The sequence below is a fragment of the Agelaius phoeniceus genome, chromosome 4 (assembly GCF_051311805.1).
Source record: "Agelaius phoeniceus isolate bAgePho1 chromosome 4, bAgePho1.hap1, whole genome shotgun sequence".
Taxonomy (NCBI): domain Eukaryota; kingdom Metazoa; phylum Chordata; class Aves; order Passeriformes; family Icteridae; genus Agelaius; species Agelaius phoeniceus.
The window spans coordinates 40,761,589-40,776,867 of NC_135268.1; the positions used below are offsets into that span (position 1 = coordinate 40,761,589).

Genomic DNA, 15,279 nt, shown 5'->3' on the forward strand with positions numbered 1-15,279 from the left:
TTAATGCTTCTTATGATTCTCTTGTTATAAAGTTCTTTCTATTTTTGCATACATTTCCAATTTGCTGTCATGTGGTATTGCATATAAGAACAAAGGTCACAGACATAATTTTGAGATGTAAAGGTGGCTTTATATTTCTGTGTGACCCTATGCACTTGGAAAGTTAACAAAATAGAAAGATTCAAAGGTGTGGGTGGGTGTGTTATGTTTATTGTTTCTAAATGCATGCATTAACACATGCACCACTATTTCTATATTGCTTTTGACAAGGGAAAGAAATACCTCAACTTCTTCAAGTAGTCAGAGGATAAGAAATAAATGTATTGGTAGATTTGTGGATGTACAAGTCTGTAAATCCCCAACATTTATTCTTAAAGAAGAAAGGTAATGAAAATATTTTAGCATTCTGAGCCCTTTCTATCAGGAACTTCAAATCTGAGAGTTTGCTGAAATATCAGGAAAACTATGATATTTGCTGAAATATCAGGAAAACTATGATTTCTTCATTTTTTCCCGAAAGGGCTCATTGGCACAGAGCAAAGGTCATACTCAGAATCCGGAGAATATCCATATCCTTGGTTTAGAAAATGTAGTAGTAGAAATGTTTATTTATTTAATAAACAAGTTAGTTAGATACCAGTTTCTTCATTAATTTCTTTTTGCATGGTAATTGTGGTCTTTTTTTTCTCTTTGTTTTTATTTTGCTAGTAGATTTTATACATTATCCTTGAGACTAATTGGTCTGTTTGAACTGAACTGCTCTATCCCAATCCAAAGTGAGCTAGGTTTGACAGAAAAATCTACCACCCAACTGAATGGAAAAGGCTGAGACACAGAGACAAACAGGAATATTTTTGCTGCATTGGTGGATGTTATATAGGAGACTTGCTTCCCCTAGTTGCTTGCTCCCTTAGTGTTTGAGATAAAAAGATGAGCACTTTCGGAAGATTAAAAAAAACCCTAAACAAACCAAACTCACATACAAAACCCTTCCAAACAATGGGGAAAAGCCTCAAACAAACAAAACCAGCCATGATAAAGAGCAGGACTGTGTGTTCACAAGTGTTGGTGTTTCTACAGGTAATAATGTCACTTGTAGCCCATAAGAGGCCTCAATCCTGGTTACAGAAAACATTCCCCTGCTGAGAAAACATTCTTCTCACATTGAAGTGGGTGTGCTTAGAAACAGTACTTCATCAAGTCAAAGAAGCTTAGATACCTATACATGTATACATGAGAGAGGATTCAGCATGGCTTACTTATCTATTCCAAGATAGTTTGGTTGACTTCTGTTGCAAGGAGGTTTGTCTCTATTCAGTTCTATGGTTTTTGTTGCAGAAATAAGGCTGAAGTAGATTGTAGTACTGCCTTTGCATTCTGTGGGCATCCTGAGCTGAAAAGGTGAACACAAAAGGATGAATATTTTGTCTGTGTGGTCCATGGTGCACCACAGAGTGCATGCAGGGCCACCACGACCACCACAGTTTGGTTCTTGTGTGGGTGTACCAGGTTGCTTTGCTAATCTTTAGTTATAAAGTTAAAGTTTTTCACTCAGCTGGGGCAAATGCACTGAGCAATGTAGACACAGCAGGTCTCTGAATACTGAGCAAAGCTTTGAATCCTACTATCAGCACAGGATGCTCTGAAGAGGTTCTAGGAAATGGCTAGAATGTATTATTCTTTTGGAAACAAATATAGGCTATTAATGGAGCTTTCATGGGTGTGAATAAGCACTTCTGGACAGGAAAAAAAATTGCTTAATTGTACTAAATCAAAAATTAATTTTTCATTTTCTTTGTTATGTTAGAAGACTTGTTGGTTTTTACATTGCTTTGTCATGCACTGAGAAGGAGTAAAGCGGCATACAAGACTAATGTTGGTTTGCTTTTGTAAAGACACTGAATATCAATGATTCTAAACTATATTACTATGGAGGAAGTCTTTATAGAGAAAGCAGACTTATGAGGTAGACTTCTTACCAAACAGATTGACTAACCCTGATTTAGATGCTTCTGGAGTTGTTTTTTTTAAAATGGCCTCCCCACCAGTCAATTTGGAAAATGAGGAATAGTAATTTTTTAAGCCTGGTGGTATTTTTTAAGAAAAGAACTGGTTAAATATAGAATTTATTTATTCTCCATTTTCATACTCAGGAAGTTTAGGAGAATTACCATTTTTTTTAAACCACAGAATCATAGAATGGCCTGAGTTGGAAGGTTGTTTTGGTTGGAAGAGACCTTTTAATCATCTTCTGTTAGATGATACTGCTCAAAAGGCCTGATCATACATCTGCCTTCCTGATACCTATCTTAAGTAGATCTTTCACATTCAAAAGGAAAAAACCATACCTGGACTCTGCTTACTATGATTAGTTTGAAAGATTTGGATATTTTAAAGGTTTGCCTGGAAACTGTGTAATTTGATATATTCCTAAAGAGAAAATTCAGTTTGCACAAACACAATGCTTTTTAGTAAGGTTCTAAGCTTGTACTAGTGACCACACTTGCACAGCATCCATATATCAGATTCTGTAATTCCTGAGGATTCACAGGCTAAATCTCCTGAAGAGGTGTAGCCACAGTCAAGCCATGAGATTAAATAACAATTAACATGTATGAAATCTGGTAAGGATACCTTTTGGGGTGCACCTGACAAGGAGCACACCCAGTTTGTTTTAGTACAACACTCAAAGAGAACAGTGAAACCACTAATCAGTATGTTTCAGAGAGGATACAGTAAGGAGGTGTAACCTGCCTTTTGCTGAATTAATCCACTGCTGCTACATCTTGATAAAATCCATGCTTCTGAGCATCGTTCTTTCAGTGTGCATGATGTGCAGGCAAACAATTTTTTTTTAACTTACCAGAATCCTTTCTGTTCTTTGACAAAACTGATGGGGCAGGTACCTCCTAAGTACTGATGTGGAAGCAGTTGGTTGACATCTTGTGACTGAGTCCAGGATTAGATTCCTAAATTGAATTACTCTCCAGACATGACCTCTGTTTTTAAGAATCTGATGTTCACTAGAAAGGCTTCCTAAAAACTTTCAGTCTTTAAACATAAAAGTTGCTTTCAAGTTAATAATTAAGGCATTTAAAAAGAAAGGAGTGGAATGCATTTGATCTAGCTTTTCATATTTTCTAAGTATGCCAAATAAGAGTGCCTTGAATAAAGCTGCTGAATTCATAAGGTTATGAGTGTGAAGTAAAATAGTGCCATGTGGTTTAGAGGAGGAATTTATACAAGGAAACACTCAGCCAGAATTACTCCAGAGAACATACACCAAAAGATAGAGACTATATTTTGTACATATTTCCTTTTATAAAATAATATTTCTAAAACTTAATAAATATTTTCCCTAGTAAAAGACAGTGGCAATAATAATTAATGATTTTCTCCTGATATTTGCTAATATTTTTGTAGAAATTAACAAAGGAAAAATATGAGGGAAAAATATTGAGAGAGCGAAAGAAATTCTTAGCTTATGATAAAAATTCTTGAGTGTGAAAAAAGACATTTGCAGAAAAGCCTTTGTCAAAGGCAGTTTAATTTGCAGAATTTAGAAAGAATTGTTTACGCTTTGGATAAAGCGTACGTACGTACAGCATTTAGGAAAATTACCTTTGCATTACTTACTTCACTAATTACCTCCAAAACACCTCTAAAGCGTACAGTGTAATTTCAAATCATGTTAAATGGACAAAAATTGCAAAGTACTTTTCTAAAGTTCAGGTGTTAGAACTAACATCTTTGACATAATTTATTTACTAAAACTGTGCATGTCTTGAAACTTTCTCATTACAATAGTCACTTCATTAATTGCTCACTTGCTTACCCAAGTATTTTTTTTCCCATTTTCTCTCTCTTCAGTCTCTCTCCACTACTCAGAATATGTATACTCTCTCCAATACTCTCTCCAATATACAGAAATTATATACTGTTTTTAAGGCAAAATAATTACTTTTATGTAAGTATTATTACTACTATTACATGGATGGGAAATGGATAAGAATGCAATAGAGAGTATTTCCATACAAGAACAACAAATTGTTGTTAGAACTGATTCTTCGCTTTTTTATGTAAGCAAAGCCCTCAACTAATATTATTTCATGTCCAGTCAGAATATGATTGTATAGTGGATATTAATGGCTACAGTGGACAACTGAGCCATTATAAAAACTGTCTTGATTCTCAGAAAACATTGAGAGTATCACAATTCTGCATGCATATTAACAGCTTAGTGGCAGTGTTTACTCAGCCTGTAAACTTCTATTCATTTCATCGACATTCCCCGTAACAGGAGATTTTCATGATAGATGTAGGAACTTGTGTTACTATAGTTGCACTCACTAATCTTATCTCAAGCATTAAAAAATAATCATCAGTATCCTTTATTCTTTGAATGGAAACATCGTTGAACTATTTTACCAGCAGAGTTTAACTTTCAGAGGTAAACTCAGGCAATTTTTACAACCACAGAGATTTTGAAATAAGTCTGTTTGGAGTAGTGCATATAGGAACTAGAAAAAATCATAGAAAACACTGTAGATCTGAAAAAACATAGGTGTTAAAAATACAAAACCTTCTTCTCTGCCGATGGACAGAGTATACAAAAGGCAATATTGCATCTTGTGTAATGTAAGGGAACATTCACTGGAATTGATATCAAGAAATGTTTATACAAACTACTTTAGAAAACATGCAGAGGGATTTATTGGTTTGGTTTGTTTGGTTGTTTTTTTTTCATTGAATCTGACTGGGAGAGCAATCTTATTGAATTTTCTGATGGTAATGGGATATGAGCAAGTAAGATGAGATTAATTTCCTAGAAAATGCATAATGTAGTCTAGTAAGCAGACCTGGACATGATCAAAAGAATAAAAGTAGATTATGTGATAACCAATTTAAACCTCTGTCTAGTAATGTGTTGATGCAGCATGCTAAAACTGTGGTCACAAAATGACAGAAAAGCAGAACTGGTAGCAGGTACATGTGTAAGCATCTTGTTATTGAAAGACAGTTAGAATTATCTTTTCCTCTTTTTTTTTGTTCAAACATATTTCCATGTTCTTCATGAATATTTTCAGCATGTATTTTTTAAAATGTCTTTCCTTTATATCACTGTAATGTACAGAAAGAAAAAAGCTTCCCATGAATACTCAGAATCGTTTGATCAGTAAGACAAGGCAACTACTTTACAAAATGAAAAACTATTTGCACCAATTTTCTGTATTATACTGACATTTGCAATTATAGTTCTTTCATCAAGAATCCTGAATGAATTCTGAACCCAAGAAATTTTTAGAAAATATTTTTCATTTTATTTCAGACCTCTAAGAGAGGAAAAGGTAGGAATCCAATTTCTCTGAATACTTCAGGAAAAGGAAAGAAACACAGTTGCATAAGTGACATTGACAGGGAAGAAAAGATTCAGCTTTTTTTTTTTTTTTTACTTTGTTTTCCTAATGGTTAAGAAAGATACTTAAAATTTCAAAGGTTTGACTTTTTTGCAAAATGGAATTTTATTTTGGGAAAATACAAATAGAAGTCAGTCTCTATCTTACAAGCATATAGTAAATGTAGATGAACAAAGATGTATTCGTGGAGGGCATTAAGTGCATGACTATCTAAAATAAGCCAAAGCCTACATCATAAGCATTATCATAAGAAGCATTCCATGTCACTGAATGCACTTTCTTAGTGTTGTCTATGCATAAAGCTTCTCCTAATTCCCTTATTGGTAGCTCCAGTAACATCTGAACCAAAGCCTTCCTACATCCAATGCAAAGGAAATTAATGTGATGAGCAATCCTGCAACTTTCCCTCTCATTATTGCAATTCTTTCCCAACAATAAATTTTCACTTTGTTTAATTGTAAGCCATGCTTCTTATTATTGTCTCAATTTTCTCAGCAAAGCATCTGGAGATAGACATTAATGTTATTACTTTGGTAATAATTGTGTTAAATAACTGCAGAAAAGCAATAGCACCTAACTATTTATTATAGTTCTGCTGCTGTTACACTCCTGTCTGCTATATAGCAACATAAAAGAACTTGACAGTGTAAATATCAGGTGAAAAAAGGATGCTGAAACTAAAAGGATGATGAATAGAGTAAGGTTTTAATAAATATACTTTCGTTGTTCCTTTTTTATTTTATAAATAATTTAATATTCAGTAATACATGCAGGGGGAAAAAAGCCTACTAGAAAAGACATGATAAAAATAGAATTTAGAAAGTAACTAAAATATGCAAGAGGAAAAAAAAATGAGGAAAAAACTGAAGTTTGGACAAAAAAGGCTGTTCCAGATCATTGCTCAAAATTTAGAGTTAGTGCAACATCAGAGGAAAAATCATTGTCTCATAATATTCTGGTAACTGCACAAGCAATCTCTGCAGATGCTGGTGGTTGCAGTCTGCAGCTTATTTCCATAAGAGTACCTTTCCCCAAAGATTAGGAGGACTGCTCTGCTACAGAAAACAGGCTCACAATACTAAAATTCCCTTGCAAGGCAAATCTAGCATAAAGTCTTACTTTTATTTATTCATAGGGAGCTTTTTTTTGTTGTTGTTGTTGTTGTTGTTTTTGGGTCTTTTTTAGAAAACCTCAGAAGGGTTTCACCTGAGCAGAGCCAAGGAACGAGAGATCAAACAGATCAAGCAGGTGTGGGGCATTAAGGGACAAGTTGGAGAGTTTGGAGCAAATGCAAGGCAGAGGAGTGAGAGGGGGAGGGCAAGTAGTGGGGCAGTTCCCAGCCCAGCTCAAGAGAGCCCTAAGGCCAGCAGATCACTTTTGGGGTTTGCTCTCTTAGCTGGAGGAGCCGGAGGTCTGAGCTACTGTGGAGAGCCTGGAGTTTTGTTTTATTTTTTTAAATGAGGTCTACTACATTCTGAAAACAAATGAAGCAAAGTAGTAGCCTTCCTTAGGAAAACAGGCAGATGACAAAGTTACAGATCATCAATATTCTCTGGAGATGACTGCAAAATGGAGGAGACTCTCAAGTAGCAGAGAAGAAAAGAGAGAAATTTAGAAGAAGAATTGGCAGATGTATGCACCAGATTCTGCTCCTTGAAGAACAGCAAGAATAGCTATTTGTGATAATGGGGGAAAAAAACCAAACCCTCAATAAGCCTTTATGCTCCCTCCTGTAAAGTTAGCTAAAAACAACAGGGCTACACACCTCGTGGCGTAGCAGAAGATGTCCTGTGTGCAGCCAAGTACTTCCAAGATGTGGAGCAGAAGACCAAAGAGAACTTCAGTGATGCTGGAGATAGGTAGGTGTGGGTCTCGCTGATAAATCCAAGTGCTTTATTAAGCTGAGTAATACGAATGCTGGAGAATCTTAGAGGGGGTGTTTGCATCCTCCCTCATTTTACCTGGTCTCCCCCTAATAGTCCTGGCAGAGGGGAAGATATCGCTTTTACGAACTGCAGAAGATCTTGACCAAAAAAAATATGCTGGTGACTAAGGCCAAGGAGTAAGGCCAATGGCTCAGGACAGGAGCATTCTGAATGCATTCTTGGCTTTGTGCAGTCTGAGGCAGGTGATGGAGATTTGCACTGAAATGTTGGGCATGGCAAAGAGGGGAAGTCAGTGTGGGGAGAAAGGTAAGGTGCTCTTAAGTTGTGCTTTCCGCCATAGTGTAGTAACTGTTTGCAAGCTTGTTGTGTTAAGCCAAAAATGTTTTTGGAATAGCAAAGTAAGTGTAAATGAGAAGCAGCACGGGCAGATGGGCTGCTGAGTGAGTTACAGAAGCTGAAGTGGATGTTTCTGCAACTTGTGCTGGGCTACTCTGTGGGGTATTCTTAAAATAATAAACATAGCTGTGAATGAGTGATGTGAGGAGAGTCCTTCCCCAGCTGGGGTGCCCTATGGAACAGCTCCCGTCTCCCAGATCAGCAAGCTCTGAGCCTTTACGAGTAGATGAAGCATGAGCAGCCTTGCTGCTGTGTTGCTTGATTCTTCAAGTACTCTTGTTACCATGCTTTCTTTTACTCTTGCACTGTATTAAGCTGTCCCTTGTAACATTCACACCTTTCTTTCCTGCTGAAACCTACTCTAGTCCATTTTTTCTTCTTGTTGCTTAATTCTTTCATGATCCTATGTATTTTAGTTGTTTATACATTTTGATGTCTTTTTCCTTGAGCATTTTCTCTTATTACTGTTCATTTCTGCTTTTGCCTGTTCTTCCGATTCCATCTGTGTAATTTCTCTTCTACTCCCATTTTCCACATCTCATCCTCTTGTCTTACCTCGTTCTGCTCTTATTATGTATCTTTCAATGAGAGTTTGTTAAGGTGAAAAGAAAGAGTGACATGCTTTGCCAGTTCCCTTCTAAAGATCTTCTAATTACTACAAACCAGTTGTACTTGCTGAAACAAATTACCAAACCATGCTTTTTCCTGTGACTCACTTGAAATTTATGTATGAAATGTATGAAACTTATGTATGAAATGTTAGACTTGTTTATGACACAGCCAAGCCTAAGAAAAGTCAATTTGAAAGCTTACAAGAAGCTAGTATTTTTAAGAGGAAGTGATGGTTTTGGTGGGCAGGATTTCCAACTGTGGGTATTCATACGGAAACTTCAGAGTAAGTGAATGTCTCAGTCTGGTAAAAGCCACTTGGCCAACAAATAATTGCCTGGTGGGAGAGAGGCTGAAGTGTGGGGAAAAAACCTGAGACAGTATGAATTAGAAAGCTAACTATAAACTGGATATTTTTAAGGCCGCTTAAGTGATGAAATTAAATACCAATTCATAGTTATGTCTATGACTTTGGAAGTTGTTAATAACAATAGGCAAAGAAAGCTGGGTCAAACCAATTAGTCTTCCTGCAAGAAATCTTGTCTTTAAAAAGAAAAAATCAACTTTCCAAAGGCATAGAAACACGTCTGTAAATGTCAGATAGAAGTGAAAGAGAAATTTCCTTGTGTTCTTTTCTGATGCTTTTAAAATATGAACTTTCTTCTTCTGACTCCTATTTTCCTCTAATTATTGCTAACCATATCACTGTTTCTTGTAAATGTATTTTAAATGGCACACTATAGATCTCTAACCTCTACAGTGGAAACATTCTGCTTTTCAGAAGTATTATTTAATCATCAATAAAACTTTCTTTTAAAGTAGTGGCTGGCTGCTTTTTCTTTTTTTTAAACAAGTGAGGCAAGGGAGAGGGCTATAGGGGTGGTATCTGTGAGAAGCTGCCAGAATCTTCCCCTGTATCTGATAGAGCCAATGCTAATCAGCTCCAAGGTAGATTTGCTGAGAGATGAGGGGCATGCCTGAAATAGTCTGTTACTCTTGGAAACCATGCTGGGGAAGGCTCTTGGCAAACCTTTGCACCTTTGGAAGGAACCCCCACTGGAGCAGGCTGTTGGCAGGCCCTGTGACATGCTGGGGATTTATGTTGGACCCTTCTTCCTGAAGGACCGTACTCCATGGCAGAGACCTATGCTGGAGTAGTTCCTGAAGAAATGCAGCCTGTGGGGAGAATTCATGTTGGAATAGTTCATGGAGGATTGTCTCCCATGTGAGGGACCCCAAAATGGAGTGGAGGAAGGAGTGTGAGGAGTCTTCCCCATGAGGAGGAAGCAGTGAGAGAGACAATACATGACCTTATCCATCCGTGAGACTTTCATTCTATTTTCTTTCTCCTGTCTAGCTGAGGAAGGAAGTGATAGAGCAGCTTTAGCGGGCAGGCACCTGGCATCCAGCCAGTGTCAACCCACCACAGGCACTTTAATGGCTCCTTACTTTAGGACTGAACAGGTTCTTTTCATTTAAAATCTTTGAAGTATTGTTTTCTGAAGATTATTTCTCTTTCTGGTAATGGAGTACTGGATAGAAGGTTAAACCCCAGGAAAAACACAAGCAATAAACTTGGTCCTTACTGTAGTTCATGCACTCTCAATACTGTATGAATACGCAGTAGATGTGGTCTAGGGGAGAGTGAGGGGGTAAAAAAGGAATGGGGTGCACTGTGTTGTGGTATGTTATGATATATTTACTGGTATAGATTACTTCTAGATTTTATTTGTACCATACTCTAAAAAAACCCAACCAAAGACAAGCTGTCCTCTCTCCAAAAAATGAAAAGACCTCAAACAGAAGACCTCAAAAAACAAAAAAAAACAAAAAAAACAAAAAAAACAAAAAAAAACCCAAAAAAAAACCCAAAAAAAAACCCAAAAAAAAAACCACAAAAAAACCACCCCAACACAGGATGATAATATTGATACCACTCAGTGGAGGGTGGTGTGGGTATGTGTGCCACTGCTAGTTTCTTTCATCTGGTTCCTGCATCTTGATGATTCTGTGCAGTGCAGCATGCTAGGATGATAGTGCATAATGATAATACATCTGCCTTAGTGATGTGATGGGCATGCAGTAATATAAGCTTTGTCCCTGAAGTGCAGGATTTGTTAGGTCAGATACAGTACTGTACTGAGATTTTTGTGCTATAATATATGACTTGGGAGTCAATAACCTTCAGGACTGCACTTCTCTGCAGTTTGCTCTATTGTACGAGGAATGTGCTTGCTGTTCCAAGCCTTTTTCTAGGTAATGGTTTGCTTCAAAAATGTATGGTTTTCTGTCCAGTTCACTTGGTTTTGTTTTCTCAGTTTCAGTTCCCATTTACCAATGTGTACATTTTCAGAAATACACAAGTGTTTACCCAGTCATTTCAGGTTCTTGCTGTCCCTGTCTCTGAGCTTTTGTGAATGAACTGTGACTGAGGGACTTTATTAAATGAGTAGATACAAAATATGATTGAAGTACAAGGCTTGTATTGAGTCAGAAATAGAGTGAGGTTTTCCTTTCAGTGTCCTATCACATAGGAATGTACTGTTGCTGATATAAATGTGATAAATTGCCTATGAATAATAAAAAAAGTTTCACCTCTTTATGATTTGCTATATAAAAACTGATTTCTATAGAACTCTTTCGATGACTCTTATCTGCTTTTATTACTGCTTTTAAGATACAGTTCATCCCTGAATGTTCCTCAAAGCGGGGTTTTTTTCTGCTTTTGTTCTTAAGTGTGCTCATGCAATTGTTATGGAAAGGGATCTCCCAAAAGTATTAAATACCTCTTTAGACTAAATGTGAATTAATATACCAACTTCGAATTGATTTGGATGGACTTATTCTGCATGATTTTGTGTGTAAGTTTTTATAGCAAGTTATGCTCATGTGTTAAATCAGTTGCTGGTCAAAAGGTACTGGGCTAGCAAGCTCCCACCAGCAGCAGACTTGAAGAAACATTGTTCTGTGGTAATTCTTGTCTTTTACAGTGTGTTTCAAACTTGTCAGAGCAGAATGCTGTGTCCACTTTGGTATCTTGAGCCCTGTCAGCCCTTTTTAATTACCAGTCACTGGCATTCACTTCTTCCTGCTCCACTTTCTCTTGTGCTGGATCTACCTAGCACAGGGAGCTCAAACCAAGGGGTTTTGTAGCACTGCTATGTAGGTGTGCAGTTTATGGTCATTTGGGAGTGGGGCTGTGGCCGAGCCTCATCCCCAATGGGCTGCAGCTGTGAGCAGCAGGTGAGCAGCATTGACAGCAATGAGCCATGGAGTGCCCAGGGGCACTGACCAACCACCAAAGGGAGCAGAGGGCACACAGGTGCAGTGCATCAACGTGAGGGTATAAAAGGCTGGGCTGAAGAACAAGAAGGGCAGACACTTGCAGCCTTCTGACATGATGTGGTGTTACTGTGTATGGGCAGATGCCTGAAGCCCTCTGATGAGGTATGGGGTTACTCTGTATGGGGGAATGCTTAAAGCCTTCTGAACTTGTGTGGTGACACTCTGTGTGTTGTGGCTGTCTCAACTGTGACATCCTGTAACATTACTGCATATAAGCTAAAGTGGAAGGTGTACTTGGCAGGTAGGACGTTTCTCTATGTGCTCACCTGCTCTAATCTGATGATGTACATCTTCCATGGGTGAGAAAAGTCTTGCTGTTCATGTGGTTGTTGTGGGATTAGTTTAATTCCAAGACAGTTAAACTAATATAAAGTGAGAATACTTCTAAATTAGATTCCAAATGGGCAACTTATTTAAAAGGCTAATAAAATGTAAAAATCAATAAATAATTTTGATATAGTCAGGATGAGGTTCTTTTGAAAGTCCCCTCTGAACTCCAAGAGGCCACTCTTCCTTTGTGAGCAAGGGACAGTGAGGAGTGTCATTCATTTTTCCTCTTCAGTCTGCACAAATCTCATAGGTATGTTCATTCTTTTCACTGTATAAAGATTAATATTTTTATGTTGGTTTCTATCCTGGAAATAGTCTGGCCATTTAATTAGAATAAACATTGCTTCAGTCTCTTACCAAATGCATGTACCTGTCTATTAGAGCAATACATCATTTCCATTAGCCTTGCCAGTAAACAGCTACTTGCTGCATCTGTACCAGCACATTGCAGGTCTTATATTGCACTTGGCATTCCACAGTATGTGGTATGTGAGCAATTTGTGATATAACTGTTCAAAAAGAATAAAATGTAGCTCATTACTCTACTGGATATGATAATAATTAATTGCTGGTACCTGATCTCTTCTTTCTTCAAAGCAGGCAGACCTCCAATAGTCACGCAATCTCTGTGCAGGTTCCGTTGTCATTAGTTATGAAAAGCAATTATTTTGTAGGACATGGACTTTAAAAATTAGACTAAATTCTTACAGTTCATGCTGTAATCTCCCATAGTTTGGTTTGCTTTTCTGACTTGATGAAACATTATTTTCTGTTATTTTGGAGGAAAGAGACCAAGTTTTATGACTGAGATAGCAGCAACATGGCGGGGGGATGTGAGGGGAGTGCACCACACAGGGGCTTAGGACAGGCTGTTGCTGCTTGGACTTGGGAGGAGATGGGAGAACTCTGAGCTGGGAGGGCCTCCCCCAAGCTTGGGGGACTGACACTGACCATGGGGCTAACTGTGGGCATGGGGAGCTCTATGGGCCTGCAGTACTGCATGCTAGACTGAGGATTAATCTGTTCATGCCTGTGTTTTGGAATTGTGCCTAGGCTCGTTATCTAGTACTCTAGTTGCAGCTGCTTGCAGGAGCTTTTAATCTCAAGGTTTCTTTCATTTAGGAAAAAAAATACAGGGATTTTAGCCTGTAATAAAAAATTGCTTTAATGTGAAGAAATTACTGTAATATTTTTAAATGACATCAACACTACCAAAACATCTTTCCAGTACTCACAGTTCTGTGATTTTTTTTTTTTTTTTGTCTAGCAAACATTACTGGCCTAATTTTCTCAGTTGTGTTGGTATTTCACTTTTTGTCAGATTCTGGTTTGCAAAAAGGGTCCCTTGTTGTTGTAGCAAAGTTCTAGCTCTGCTCTCTGCCTGCAGCCTGAAGTGCGTAAGAATCTGCTCTGCTGGGTCACAGTCCTCCTTCTCACTGCAACCTCATCACTTGTATAAGGTCACTACATTCATAGAAAATTTTCTAATTTGATGCTTTTTTTTTTTGGTCCTCTTTAGAAACACAATCTTCTGATTGTTCTTCTTATGCTAGTGATGTCCTTTGTTATCTCTTTTGCTAGTAAAGTCTTTGTTTCATCTTTCTTTGTCAGAGAGGTCAGAGTGACCAGACATGATGTCTTCACTTCTGTTCTTGCCTTGAGTTTATCTCTCCCTTGGTTTTCACTGTACCAGGGCTAAAAGGTCTGCAGTGCTACCTAGTTTAGCTGCTGTAGCTGTCTGATCTCTGACATTCTTCCACATGGGGACCGTCTCAAGGGTGATATATATATATATATATATATATATATATATATATATATATAATTTATAATTTTAATTAATATTTTTAACAATAGAAGTAGGAAATGAGAGAAAACAAAGAATTCTGTTGCAGGTATTGCTAATAACATGGAGAACTGAGGCAATCCTTTCTTAACTCACACATTGAATTAAATCTGGCTCTTGACTCACAACAGTAGTTAACTCTGTTAAGTGATAATATTAAAAGCAAGCAAAGAGAACCACTAAGCTTTGAGACAGAAACTGTTTATTTTGCATTCTGGCATACCAACATGTTCCAGAACATCCCCTATTTTAATGACCTAACAAATCTAGAAGTAATAAAATCCCTAAATTGTCCAAGTTTTATGATGTGAATGAATACTACTGAGTAATATTGGAAAAAAGCACATATGATGTGACTTGTTACCTATTATATGTTTTTCAATGTGTACAAAAAATAAAATATGATATCATGTCTCCTATGTTTAAGAAGACTACTTGTGTATAATATTAGCATTTCAAATGGACAAAATGTGTTTTCACTTAGGAATTTGTTTCTAGCTTTTCTTGTAGTGAAAAATATAAGAAAGTAGAAGGGTTTTATGTCATTGATTCACTGTTGAGCAATTTATGACTTTTATTTAATCTTATCATGCAACTTTGCCAACACTTACCCAAACTTCTGCTGCTCTAAACTTGTTTGCTGTCTTTACCCAAAGTCTCCTACTATAATCTACTTTTTCCCCATTTTGATCTGGAGGCCATATAAAATGAAACCTGCAGTTTCCTGAAATGAAACTTTCTTGATAAACCTGCAAATAAGGTTTATGTTGCAGGATATGTGTCTCATCTTTAGTATTAAGTCTCAGCTTTTATGTAATATGAAATGTGGAAAATGCTGGTAGGATTTAAAACAAAACAAAATTCTACTTAAAGAATCATAGAATTTGCCTATGGAGAAGGAGGAAAACAGAGCACTAGTTGAAACTAAGGTGTTTTTAAGAGTGAAAATACATGTTTACTTTGGAGTAGCATTATAATCTGGAGTGACAACTTTTTACCTTTATATTGCTTCTACAGTTATAGGATCTCCATAGCTAAGGGCATGTGGACATGTTTTATTCATTCCACTGTAGCATGTGAGGTGTCACATAAAGAATTGAGAGATAACTTCTAATTTAGAAAGCATCTCTGGACTTAACTATTTTCATGAATCCTAAAGACCTGACATTGTCAATATGTAATACAATTGATGTTTTTTGTTATTTCATTTGCTAGAAACTGAAGTTTCTATATATGGAAAAGAAAATACAAGTAGGATTACCTGTAAGATGGAACAAATCATATGAAAAATGCTTTTTGATTTGGCTTTCTGTTTATTCTAATGCAAACTCCTTTTTTATGCTTTTTATGTCAAAATTAGAATATATCCATGTAGGAACTTATTTTCCTATTTTTCCTCTTTTCCTATTTAATCACTTGCTGTAACTGATATACGAGAATGAGCATTGGC

At 36.9% G+C, this 15,279-nt stretch overlaps 1 protein-coding gene across 23 annotated transcripts in view; it reads left to right on the forward strand.

The window, feature by feature from the left end:
* The window catches only part of TENM3 (teneurin transmembrane protein 3), a 1,291,791-nt gene that overhangs the window by 302,934 nt on the left and 973,578 nt on the right, over positions 1–15,279 (forward strand). The window lies entirely within an intron of this gene.